Consider the following 12,355-nt stretch of genomic DNA (forward strand, 5'->3'; position numbering starts at 1 on the left):
GGGACGGCCCTTGGAGCTGCCTGGATTTGGGGCAGCATCTGGGGGCCGGGGTCTTAGCCAGAGCGATTCCCGAGGAGCGCTGCCAGCCGAGGGCCATCTCCCCGCAGCCAGAATCAGTCCCAGTCCTGAAGGGGATCTGGGCGGCACATGACAGAGCCCGCAGCGGAGCACTTCTCTGAGGGGGTGACACCTGAGACCCAGGGGTCAAGGGGAGGAGCTTCCCAGACAGAAGGAGCGGGATGTTTGAAAGTCCTGACGGGGTGGACTCGGCACCCTCAGGGAGCAGAGGAGGGAGGCGAGGGTTCCAGGGTGGCAGAGCCTCCAGAGGGCGTCCTCGTCTTTTAAGTTTATTTTCAGCGTAGATTATACAGTAGAGAAGGGGGAAAGGATGGAGGAAAGGGGATGACTGAGAAGGAAGAAGAGCACACGGGGAGGAGCCGGCCGGCCGGGGCAGGGATGCGGGTCCACTGTGCCGACGGGAAGGCCGAGGGCCGGGGCCCGGGTGCAGCTGGGAGGACAGACTCGAGGGCTGTGTTGGGGGACGTCTGTCACTCGGTGCCGAAGGACAGATCACCGGCGGACGGGGCGGGCAGGGTGGTGCTAAACAAGTTGGAAAGAAGAGAATTTGTGCCAGAGGTGTTTTGCAGAGTGAGAAAGTGAGCGTGCTCCGGAGAGAAGCGGGATACGAGCAGTTGGCGCAGTAAGCCTGGGCCACCGTGTCTGCTTGTTTTTCATTATCCTTCGTTATCGTGTGGTCCTTCCTGTGGTGCATGCAGAAGCCATGCCTCCCGTGGGGTGTGTGTCTCCCCGGCTCCGCCCGTGTGGTCACCCCTAGTGGGGGCCTCTGTTCAGCTCCGAGCGGGGTGGGGGCGGAGTCGGTCACAGGAGATGGGAACGCTCCCAAAGATGGGCCCATGCTACAGTGCGAGCGCGGGTGTCGGGGACCGTGCCGGCCTCCTCACAGGCCGAAGCACATGTTTTGGTCCAGGAAATGCACTGTTCTGAAATCGCATTCAAAAATGTCTTTGGCTTCTCCTCTTAGATAAGCATACTGCATGATTGTTTGCAAATTACCCCAACTAACTCCAAAAATTATTTTCAGAAGAAAATGTAGCTTTTCCATTTTGTTAGCAGTAGATGTCAAAACTGGACAAACTGCTTGGGAAGGGCACATGTGAAATGCTATTTTATTAAAGGCCCCAGTATATTTTAAAACAATATTCAAACTCTTTGGAAATGATCTTAAGGCATTTCTGAAAGCATAACAATTCCTTTTGCTGGGGAAAAAAAAACTTTACAATTTACGTGTCACAAAACTCAGAATCCAGGCACATGAGACGACACATTGTTCAGGTGTGACCTGTCTGTCTGTAGTGCCTTCTCCTGGTTTTGATTTTCAACTTTTTCTTATGGAAATATTCAAACACACATAAAAATGGACAGAATAATCTAATGACCTGGTCCCACAGGTTAGCTTTAACAATTCATTTATAAATCTTGTTTCATCTCTCCCCAACCCACTCCGAGATCAGTTTGAAGCTAACGACAGACATCATATCATTTCATCTGTAAATATATTAAAGATCCTCTTTTTTTCCTGACCACAATGCCAATTATCATATCTTTTAAAATTGACAGTAATTCCTGAATATCATCACCTGGTCACTTCAAATTTCTGATTGTCTCATTAAAAATTTCTTGACAGTATAGTTGTTCGAATCTGGACCCAGGCCAGCTCCCTCCGTTGTAATTGGTGGCTCAGTCTTGTGATGAGTCTAATTTCCATATCTAGAGGTCTCCCCTGTCTCTTTTTCCTTGTAATCTCTCTGTAGAAAACCCAGGTTACTGGTCCTGGAGGGTGTCCCCAGTCTGGATTTTTGCTGGTTGCGTCCACATGGTGTCCTTGACTGAGTTCCCCTTCGTCCTATATTTCCCGCCTTGATCAGAGTCTGTTGTTGTTAGTTTGCCGTTTTGTTTGGTAGAGCATTTCACCAGCAGTGGTGGTGGGTACACGTGTTTGCTTGTTTCCTTCCGTGATGTCAGCAGCCATTGATAATGACCGCCCAGCTCCATGGATGCAGGTTGTACCGGCAGGCCTCAGAGATGTTGCAGGTTTGGTTCCAGACCATCTCAATAATGCAGGTCACAGGAACTTTTTGGTTTCCCAGTGCATATAAAAGTTATGTTTACACTATACTGGAGTCTGTTGAGTGTGTAATAGCATTATGTCTAAAAAAGCCATGCACATACCTCAATTTAAAAACACTTTATTTTTTTAAAATTTATTTAATTTATTTATTTATTTATTTTTGGCTGTGTTGGGTCTTCGTTGCTGCGTGCGGGCTTTCTCTAGTTGCGGCGAGCGGGGGCTACTCTTCGTTGCGGTGTGCAGGCTTCTCATTGCAGTGGCTTCTCTCATTGTGGAGCACGGGCTCTAGGCACGCGGGCTTCAGTAGTTGCTGCACACGGGCTCAGTAGTTGTGGCTCACAGGCTCTAGAGCACAGGCTCAGTAGTTGTGGCACACGAGCTTAGTTGCTCCGTGGCATGTGAAATCTTCCCAGACCAGGGATCGAACCCGTGTCCCCTGCATTGGCAGGCGGATTCTCAACCACTGCACCACCGGGGAAGCCCAAAAATACTTTATTGATAAAAAATGCTAACCATCATCGGAGCCTTCAGTGGGTCGTAGTAGTGACACCAAAGACCACTGATCACAGATCACTGTGACTATAATAATAATGAAAAGCTTGAAATATTGCAAGAATTACCAAAATGTGATGCAGAGACACAAAGTAAGCAAATGCCGTTGGAAAAATGATGCCGATAGTCTTGCCACGGGCCTTCAGCTTGTAAGAAAAAAAAAAAAGCAGCATCTGTGAAGCACAGTCAAGTGAAACGCAATAAAATGAGGTCTGCCTGTATAGTGCCTTTTAGGGTAGAAGAATCTTGCCCCCAAATCATAGCTAGCACTGGAATTATAAATGAAAACACATTTTAGCTAACAGCACCGATTTTAGAAAATAACATGTTTTAATTTTCAGTATTTTTACCACGTGGATAAAGCTCAGTGAAGAAAGCATTGGTGTGGCTCTTACCACACTGGATGGATAGATTGAAAAATCCTGGTTTTAGATATCAATATAGTCAGTAATGATATCCATTATTAAGCATTTGGCAGTTTAAATGAGCTCTAACTTTATTTTTAAACCTCTCTGTTGGCTGGGTCATAACAGACTGTCAGCGTCAGGAGGCTGTCTTGAAAAGCACGGGGACCAGCCAGGGAGCAGCACTGCACACGGTCCCCCCCTTTGTATCCCCTCCCACTTGCTGAGCAGCAGAGCTTCAAGCACACTGCCTTCTCCCGAGGCCCAGGGTGGCCTGGCCGCCCTGGGCCGCCTCCTCCGTGGCAGGCCCTCGTGGAAGCTGCTGCCCTGGCCCCCAGACCACGTGCAGGGGTCCTCAGCTCACACCCTGCGGATCCCGGTCTGCGCGGTCCCGGGGCCGCCTCCAGGCAGAGCTCCACACCCGAAGCCCCTCCCCACCACATCCCATCCCCACCGAACCGGTAACTTAAGGTCTCCCGACAAAGCCCAAAACCCGATGGCTTCACTGGTGAATTCTATCAAACGTCTAAAGAAGAACTAATACCAATCCTACTCAGACTTTCCTTAAAAGTGGAGAGGAGAGAATTCCTAACTCATTCTGTGAGGCCAGCATCGCCTGACACTCCGGTCAGGCCCCCTATTTCTTTTTTTTTTTAACATCTTTATTGGAGTATAATTGCTTTACAATGTTGTGTTAGTTGCTGCTGTATACAAAGTGAATCAGCTGTACGTACACATATATCCCCATATCCCCTCCCTCTTGCGTCTCCCTCCCACCCTCCCTATCCCACCCCTCTAGGTGGTCACAAAGCACAGAGCTGATCTCCCTGTGCTATGCGGCTGCTTCCCACTAGCTGTTTTACATTTGGTAGTGTATATATGTCCATGCCACTCTCTTTGTCCCAGCTTACCCTTCCCCCTCCCCATGTCCTTAAGTCCATTCTCTACCTCTGCGTCTTTATTCCTGTTCTGCCCCTAGGTTCTTCAGAACCATTTTTTTTTTAGATTCCATATATGTGTTAGCATACGGTATTTGTTTTTCTCTTTCTGACTTACTTCACTCTGTATGACAGACCCTAGGTCCATCCACCTCACTACAAATAACTGTTTCGTTTCTTTTTATGGCTGAGTAATATTCCATTGTATATATGTGCCACACCTTCTTTAAGCATTCATCTGTCGATGGACAGTTAGGTTGCTTCCATGTCCTGGCTATTGTAAACAGTGCTGCAGTGAACATTGTGGTAGATGACTCTTTTTGAATTATGGTTTTCTCAGGGTATAGGCCCAGTAGTGGGATTGCTGGGTTGTATGGTAGTTCTAGTTTTAGTTTTTTAAGGAACATTCATACTGTTCTCCACAGTGGCTGTATCAATTTACATTCCCACCAACAGTGCAAGAGGGTCCCCTTTTCTCCACACCCTCTCCAGCATTTATTGTTTGTAGATTTTTTGATGATAGGCCCCCTATTTCTGTCTTGCAGGCTGGAAGGCCTTTTTCAGTCTTTCATTTTAGTGGCCTTTATTTTATTTCATATAAGAATATTTAAAAGCTCTAAGTATCTAATGAAAACGCCCTCCTTCTGTGATTCCAATGGCGATTAGTTGCCGTTGATTTTGCAAATGTCAGAATAATGAATGTTGACGAACACTTTTCTTAATAATAAGTGAAACCTTGCATTAAAAGGGAACAGGTATAGAGTTGATAGCTACAGCGAGGTCACATTTATAACACTGGCAACAAACATTTCTATGGCATCAGACTACTGTGACCAACAAAACTTTTTTAAACACAATCACATGGCACGTGAAGGCACACTTCGTGGAAGGGATCTGCGGGTCGCACTGGAACTCGTCCATGGAACATTTATTGATAAGCTTATTACGGTCCAGGCCCTGGGCTAGGCTCCAGGGAAACAAATAGGAATCAACCCCGGAACTGAGTCCAGTGAGCGGTGTTTATTGGGGCTGTGGAAAAGGTGCAGGGTGACCGGAGGCGGGGAGGGCCCTGGCTCAGGCTCTTGGGAAGCATCAGAAGTGGCTTCTTGGAGGCAAACATTTGAGCCGAGTCCTGAAGGAAGAGCTCTGATGAAACCCAAAGCATTCCGACGGTGTCGCGGGGTCTGCGTGGCTGGGTGCGGTCGGGGCAACGGCGGAGAAGTGGCGGGATGGGCAGGCCAGGGGTGATGCTCCCCAAGCCAGGCCGCCTGGGCTGTACTGCGTCCTTCCCCATCCTTCCGGGCGGCATTCGGTCATCCAGGGAGGGGACGGTAGGAGCCCCGTCCAGTGCTGGGGGTGGGGCGACAGGAGTTGTCAGTACTTAAGGGGAAGAACTGACAGAGCTGGTGACTAACAGCTGGTACCTACACGGGAGAGAGCGCTGTTCTGTCTCAGCTCTGGGAGCAGGTCTGGTTTACTCATGTTTACATATCCTGGAGCCTTTTTTTTTTTGGATAATTTATATAACGAGCACATACATTAGCTCTTTAACATGCCAGCATTCGAAAGAAAAAACATTCTTACACATTTAACTACTAGAAAAATATAAATATTTATTTTGGAGGTTCTGAATAATTAAAAATAATCAGCATCCCATAAGTATGACTGTATTAATTAAAGACGAAGTTACTTATGGTTTGTTAAAGTACCTACAACTTGAGAAACCACCCCCTTCCCACTTTTGATTAAAAAACAGATAAAAGTTGTCTTTCATGGAGGTATTTATATATTTTATTATTTGACTACTATATTAAGGAATGGCTTTATGGTAAAATTTTTATCTAAAATTCTACTTTGCAAATAATCAAACTGATAAATTATCCCACTCTTGAGACAGAAATAAGGATGAACTCTTAAATTAATATTTATCCATCCCATGCTTTAAGTAAACAAAAGTATGTTTTAATATTTTTTCACCTCAGATGTTGCCATTTGCTGGGTACATTAAACATATGCTGAAATGAGGTTTCCTTTTAAATCCACCTGGCAGTCAAAGCTACAGGTTTTGGCTAAACAGCAAAGTCCAAGTTTGGTCAGGGTCTCTTTGTAAAAATTAAAACATCTAATCATTACACCTCATTTTAAATACTACTTCTAAAAATAACACTTTCTGCTCATAAAAATAACCCAGAGAATTTTTGTTCTGGTAGAAAATTTGGAAAACATAGAACAAGTATTAAAAAGAAAATTCTATTTATAATCTCACTTCTGGGATAACTCCTGTTAACATTTCGTTATATTTCCTTTGAGATATAGATAAATATTGATATATTTAGATATACAGCTATTTTCCCCTCCCTCCCCAGCACCCACCCGCATGGTGGGATCATAGCATTTTCTTATGTCACCTTAGAAGCATTTATGCTTCTAACAAGCCCCAGCACTGCTGCCTGGGCTGTGATGAGCTGCAGGCCTGTGGCAGGAACCCTGTGAGCCCATGAATAGCGCCTCCGCGCCCTTCTCATCCTCACGGGTCAGCAGCGTGTAGGTGTCCCTCCATCAGAACTCTGTGATGCGACAAGTACCACTGTCATCTGTGTGCTGTTTAAGGGGTACCAATAGGTTACTATGTTGTTCTGATCTGGAGAATAATGGAAAATGCCAATTAATAAAGGCCACAAGAAAATATTAATTGGCTTTTAAAAATCATCAAAGGCCACAAGGTTCGTGCACTTCCTGAACGAGGCACTGCCAGCCGTCATTTCAGGGCCTCCCACCCAGTCACCCTGACTCTTCTGGACGTTCAATTTTCCATATCTGTAAAACGTGCATCTAATCTTGGGCTGAAGACGGTAATAACCCAAAAGTAAGTACAGGGCGTTCACAGACGCATCATGAGGTATAATGACTGATTCGTATTCCATTTCTATCGCTTCATCTTTTGAAGTAATATTTCAGTATCCTCTGCAAAGTGCCAAAGAAAAAGCTGCAACTGTCAGCGGTGTACACCCTCAGATGCCTCCGCTGCCTACAACCTGTCCGTTAGACAAGCTACTGCGTTTCATCACTACCAAGTCAGAGCGGGAGTCCAAGAGCACAGCAGAGCGGACAGAAGGACCGGCTCTGCCCCAAAGAGAGCCCCTGGGGAGCAGGTGAAAAGGCCTGTTTTTAATAGGCCACCTAGTCGTCGGTGGCCTCTTGCAAAGGCAGCAGACAAAGGATCCAATCATCTGTGCATCAGTAAACAAACCCAGAGAGATTATGGATCAGGCAGAAATGCTCCAGAACTGGGCGGCCCAGCAGAGTGGCCACTGGACACGGGCTGCTGAGCACCTGAAAAGCGGAGAGTGCAACTGTAAGGAACTGAGTTTTTAATTTTAAATTTGTATTTTAATCTAGTCACACAGTGAGTGGCTGCCATGTCAGTCAGTCAGTCATAGATCACACAAAAGAGAATGAGATTCCATTTAGAAACCTGATCCAGAAGGTGATGGTCGAGAAGCAGGTACATGATGAGGCCCTTCCAGGAGCCCCTGAGGGCTGGAGACACAGCCCTGGAATTTCGTATCTCAGAGGTTCTTACGTCCAACTGGGCTGGTCATTTATCTTTCCTAAACTGTTTACACCAGCTGATAACACTGGAGAAAAGTATGCTCTGTCTCAGCCAAAGTCTGGGGTCCGTGGGAGCTGGTAAAGCAGCCTAACACTTTTATATGTAGTTTTTACACACACACAACCATCAGAATATTGTCAGTTACACGTAGAGTTTTGTTTAAACACCAGGATACCTAGGGTATACCTGGGAGCCACCCACCAGAGAATGTTCGTGAACCCAGTGAGGTGGACCCAGCTGCCCTGGGACGTCCCATCTCAAGAGATCAGATGCCGTCTTCTCACTACCCAGGGGCTGGGGGTCGGTCACGTGCTCTCTGCCTTAGTGGCAGCAGCTTTTAAGTAATCCGATAACTGGGCTTTAAATAGCTATTCAGAAACCAAGCCCTCAAACCCACACGCTTTGATTTCAAAGCGTGTCTGCTGACCTGTAAGAGCTGCGCTGAGTGGGTGCTGCCTCCACCCCCCACCCCTACCCCCCACCTCACCGAGTGGGCACCTTGGTTTCAGAAAAGAGCCCCATGACCAGGGCAGTTGGCTTTCCCTGTCTGGGCTTCAGTTCCCCATTTAAGAATCAACGGGTTGGGCTTCCCTGGTGGTGCAGTGGTTAAGAATCCACCTGCCAATGCAGGGGACATGGGTTCGAGCCCTGGTCCAGGAAGATCCCACATGCTGCAGAGCAATTAAGCCTGTGCACCACAACTACTGAGCCTGTGTGCCGCAACTGCTGAGCCTGTACTCTAGAGCCTGTGAGCCACAACTACTGAGCCCATGCGCCACAACTACTGAGCCTGCGCTCTAGAGCCTGCGTGCCACAACTGCTGAAGCCCGTGCACCTAGAGCCCGTGCTCTGCAACAAGAGAAGCCACCGCAATGAGAAGCCCGCACACCGCAACTAAGAGTAGCCTCTGCTCTCCACAACTAGAGGAAGCCTGTGCGCAGCAATTAAGACCCAATGCAGCCAAAAATAAATAAATTTAAAAAAAAAAAGAATAAAGGGGTTGAACTGGGTCAGAGGTTGTGAACTGGGAGAGTCCAGCCTGCAGCTGAGGACTGAGTTAGTTGTTAACAGGTAAAGCAGTGTCTGTCACTCAGGGCTGCTCACACTGTGGGCCATGCGAAGCTGCTCTCCAGCTGGCGGCGGAGAGGAAGGGACGTTCTGTCCGTGGAAGCAGCCGTGCAGGAGGGCAGGCACCAAGGAAGCCCTAGGGCCCGTCCCTCAGGCCCTGCTGTCTGCAGGATGGCTCGGTCCCCAGGGGAGTGGAGGGCTCCCCGCGAGGCTTCTCAACAGAGCCCTGGCCGGGCCGCGAGTTCCATCATCTCTGTGTGTCTGCCTGTGGCCGCGGGTCTGAGCTGACCCGTAGGCTGGGACCGCGTCGTCTTCTTCAAGGCACACGGGCACGCAGTAGACACCCAGGCAGAGCTCTGGGGTGGTGGGGAGGGGGGGTGACGCGGACACCGTGACAGCCAGCAAGGGCCACCTCCAGGTGGACTGGGGTTTGGGGTTTCTCGGGAGACGTCACCAGGCGTGTCCCGTCCGTTCCCGCCTGTGGGCTGTCTCGCCATCCAGTCCCCAGGCCTCCCCGGCCCCGCTGTCCCCAGGCAGCCTGGCCACTCGCAGGGAGTTGCCAAGAGGGGACACAGAACACGCGACAGGCCGTGGCCACGGGTGCAGCCCAGCAGAGGGACCAGCGCCTGGGAGTCATGCTGTGAAGCCTGAGGGAAGCTGGGGCGGGACGCGTGCTGCGAACTCGGAGCAAAGCCCGAGAGGTGAGTGAGGACCAGCGTCTCCCGGATGGCGGGCGGCGGCGGGGCTGTTCCGAGCCCATGCTGTGTGGCCCGCACTGTGACAGAGGAGGTGCCCCGGGCATGCCAGGAGCTGTGCCGAGATGGGTCACAGAACAACCAAGAAGGGCCTCCAGAGCCCTCGGTGCTGCTGCAGGACAGGGCGACATGTGCCAGGCGCTGGAGGAGGGAAAGACGGAGTGGGGGGCAGACGGGGAGACCCCAAACCCCTCAGCGCAGACTGGGGGAGGCGGTAGAGGGACAGGCGGCTCCCGGCTCAGCTGGCGGGGGATGGGCCGTGCGGGCAGTTCTGAGGCCAGCGGATCCAGAGCTCCTCGCTGGGCAAAGGAGGTGCCTTCGCCGAGGAGAAGGGAGCAGGGAGGAGGGCAGCCGTGGCAATAAGCTCGCTGGCAGGTGTGTTAAAGAGGACACCTTTCTGAAAAGGTCCTATTTTTTTTTAGTAAACATTGAAGAATACCATATACAGAAAAGTGCAAGGAAAGAAAAGTCACTTTTCACAAAGTGACTCCATATAACCAACACCCAGTCAGGAACTGGAGCGTGACCAGCCCTCCAGAAGTCCCCCGCACTGTCCCATCTCACAGTCCAGACTGCCCTCCTCTGGACGCTGCGTGCCTGTCTGGTCTGGCCCTGCGCAGACAGAACTGTGTCCTCCTGTGGTTCCACTGGTGTCTCAACAGAGGCTGTCATCCCTCCTGTTAGAATAACTGATTTACAACGTCGCGTTAGTTTCAGGTATACAGCACAGTGATTCAGTTATACATATGTATACATTCTCTTCTAAAAATATTCTTTCTCATTATGGTATATTACATGATACTGAATATAGTTCCCTGTGCTATACAGTAGGACCTTGTTTACCTATTTTATGTATAGTAGTGTGTATCTGTTAATCCCAAACTTCTAATTTATCCCTCCCCCTGTTCCCCTTTGGTAACCATAAGTTTGTTTTCTGTCTGTGAATCTGTTTCTGTTTTGTAAATAAGTTGTGTCATATTCTATTTCTTTAAAATATTTATTTTGGCTGCACCGGGTCTTAGTTGCAGTATGTGGGATCTTCTTTGTGGCATGTTTAGTTGTGGCACGTGGGATCTTAGTTGCAGCATGCATGTGGGATCTAGTTCCGCAACCAGGGATCAAACCCGGGCCCCCTACATTGGGAGTGTGGCGTCTTACCCACTGGACCACCAGGAAGTCCTTATGTCATATTTTAGATTCCACATATAAGTGATATGATATTGGTATTTGTCTTTCTCTTTTTGACTTCCTTCACTTAGTACAATAATCCATAGGTCCATCCATGTTGCTGCAAATGACATTATTTCACTTTTTTTATGGCTGAGTAATATTCCATTGTATATATGTACCCCATCTTCTTTATCCATTCATCTGTTGATGGACACTTTAGGTTGTTTCCGTGTCTTGGTTATTGTAAATAGTGCTGCTATGAACATTGGGGTGTATTTATCTTTTTGAATTATAGTTTTGTCCAGATATCTGCCCAGGAGTGGAATTGCTGATTCATAAGGCAATTCTATTTTTAGTTTTTAAAGGAACCTCCATGCTGTTCTCCATAGTGGCTGCACCAATTTACATTCCCACCAACAGTGTAGGAGGGTTCCCTTTTCTCCACACCCTCTCCAGCATTTGTTATTTGTGGACTTTTTAATAATGGCCATTCTAACCAGTGTGAAGGTGGAACCTCACTGTAGTTTTGATTTGCATTTTTCTAATAATTAGCAATGTTGAGCATCTTTTTATGTGCCTGTTGCCCATCTGTATGTCTTCTTTGGAGAAATGTCTAAGTCTTCTGTCCATTTTTGGGTTGGATTGTTTTTTTGTTATTGAGTTGTATGAGCTATTCGTATATTTTGGAAACTAAGCCTTTGTCGGTCACATAGTTTGCCAAGATTTTCTCCCAGTCCGTAGGTTGTCTTTTCGTTTTGTTTATGGTTTCCTTTGCTGTGCAAAAGCTTGTAAGTTTGATTAGGTCCCATTTGTTTATGTTTGCTTTTATTCCTATTCCCTTGGGAAACTGACCTAAGAAAACATTGCTACAATTTATGTCAGAGGATGTTTTGCCTGTTGTTAGGGTAGGGCTGCCCCATGCATCCTAGCGGGTGTCTCAGTGCCAATGTGCGTGCACGTTGCTTGTACCAACCAGGAGTGGGCTCGCTGGGGCACGTGCCAGGGCCCAGTAGCTTCGGGCGGCCGTCTTAAGAGTCATTTTGCTCTCTTTCCTCATAGCACAAGTTGTCACTTCTTGCCACTTTACCGCCAGGGCTGGACTTCAGTGCATCTCCTCCAGTGTTTCTGCTTCTCTCACCAAGTCGTGTCACCCAGATAACACAGCCTGTGAAACCATGGCTAAGCTCGTTTCAGAGTTCAGTCGGGCTCCAAGGTTTCTGCCTTGAGGGCAGCGGGGGCGCTGCTCAAGTTGAGGACACGCAGGGGAGGGGGACAGTGTCCTGCCCCAAGGACAGGCAGGAAGGTGGTTTCTGTTACATGCCCTGCGGAGGCCGCATCTGGCGAGTCCAGCTTGGCAGGACGTGGGCCTTTCAGGCCGGGAGGACGCAGCCGGCCTCCCCCGAGCCACAGTCACAGCCTGGACTCAGCCTCCCCAGCCTGGGGGCACCTGCTCTGGGCAGCAGGTTAATGCCAGCGCCCTGAGCACGTGTGGGACTGCACGACAGGCATTCTGGGGTATTTTTAAAATAAATCATGTTAGCCCTTACTCATCCTGTAACATGAATGTTACACCAGAAACTGCTCACTCCGAGGCCTGCTGAGCAAGCCCGGCGCGCCCTGTGGGGAGAGGCCCTTTTAGGACTTGCTAACGAGCAGGGCAGCTGCTTTGTGCTTCAATCCTGAGAGGGAGACATTGAATCCGGATG

The 12,355-nt window shown here is 48.7% G+C and overlaps 1 protein-coding gene across 1 annotated transcript in view; it reads left to right on the plus strand.

Annotated features, from left to right (window-relative positions):
- BAIAP2L1 (BAR/IMD domain containing adaptor protein 2 like 1) overlaps window positions 1-12,355 on the plus strand; it is an 86,910-nt gene that overhangs the window by 70,679 nt on the left and 3,876 nt on the right. The window lies entirely within an intron of this gene.

Source organism: Balaenoptera ricei, chromosome 15 (genome assembly GCF_028023285.1).
Source record: "Balaenoptera ricei isolate mBalRic1 chromosome 15, mBalRic1.hap2, whole genome shotgun sequence".
NCBI classification, from domain to species: domain Eukaryota; kingdom Metazoa; phylum Chordata; class Mammalia; order Artiodactyla; family Balaenopteridae; genus Balaenoptera; species Balaenoptera ricei.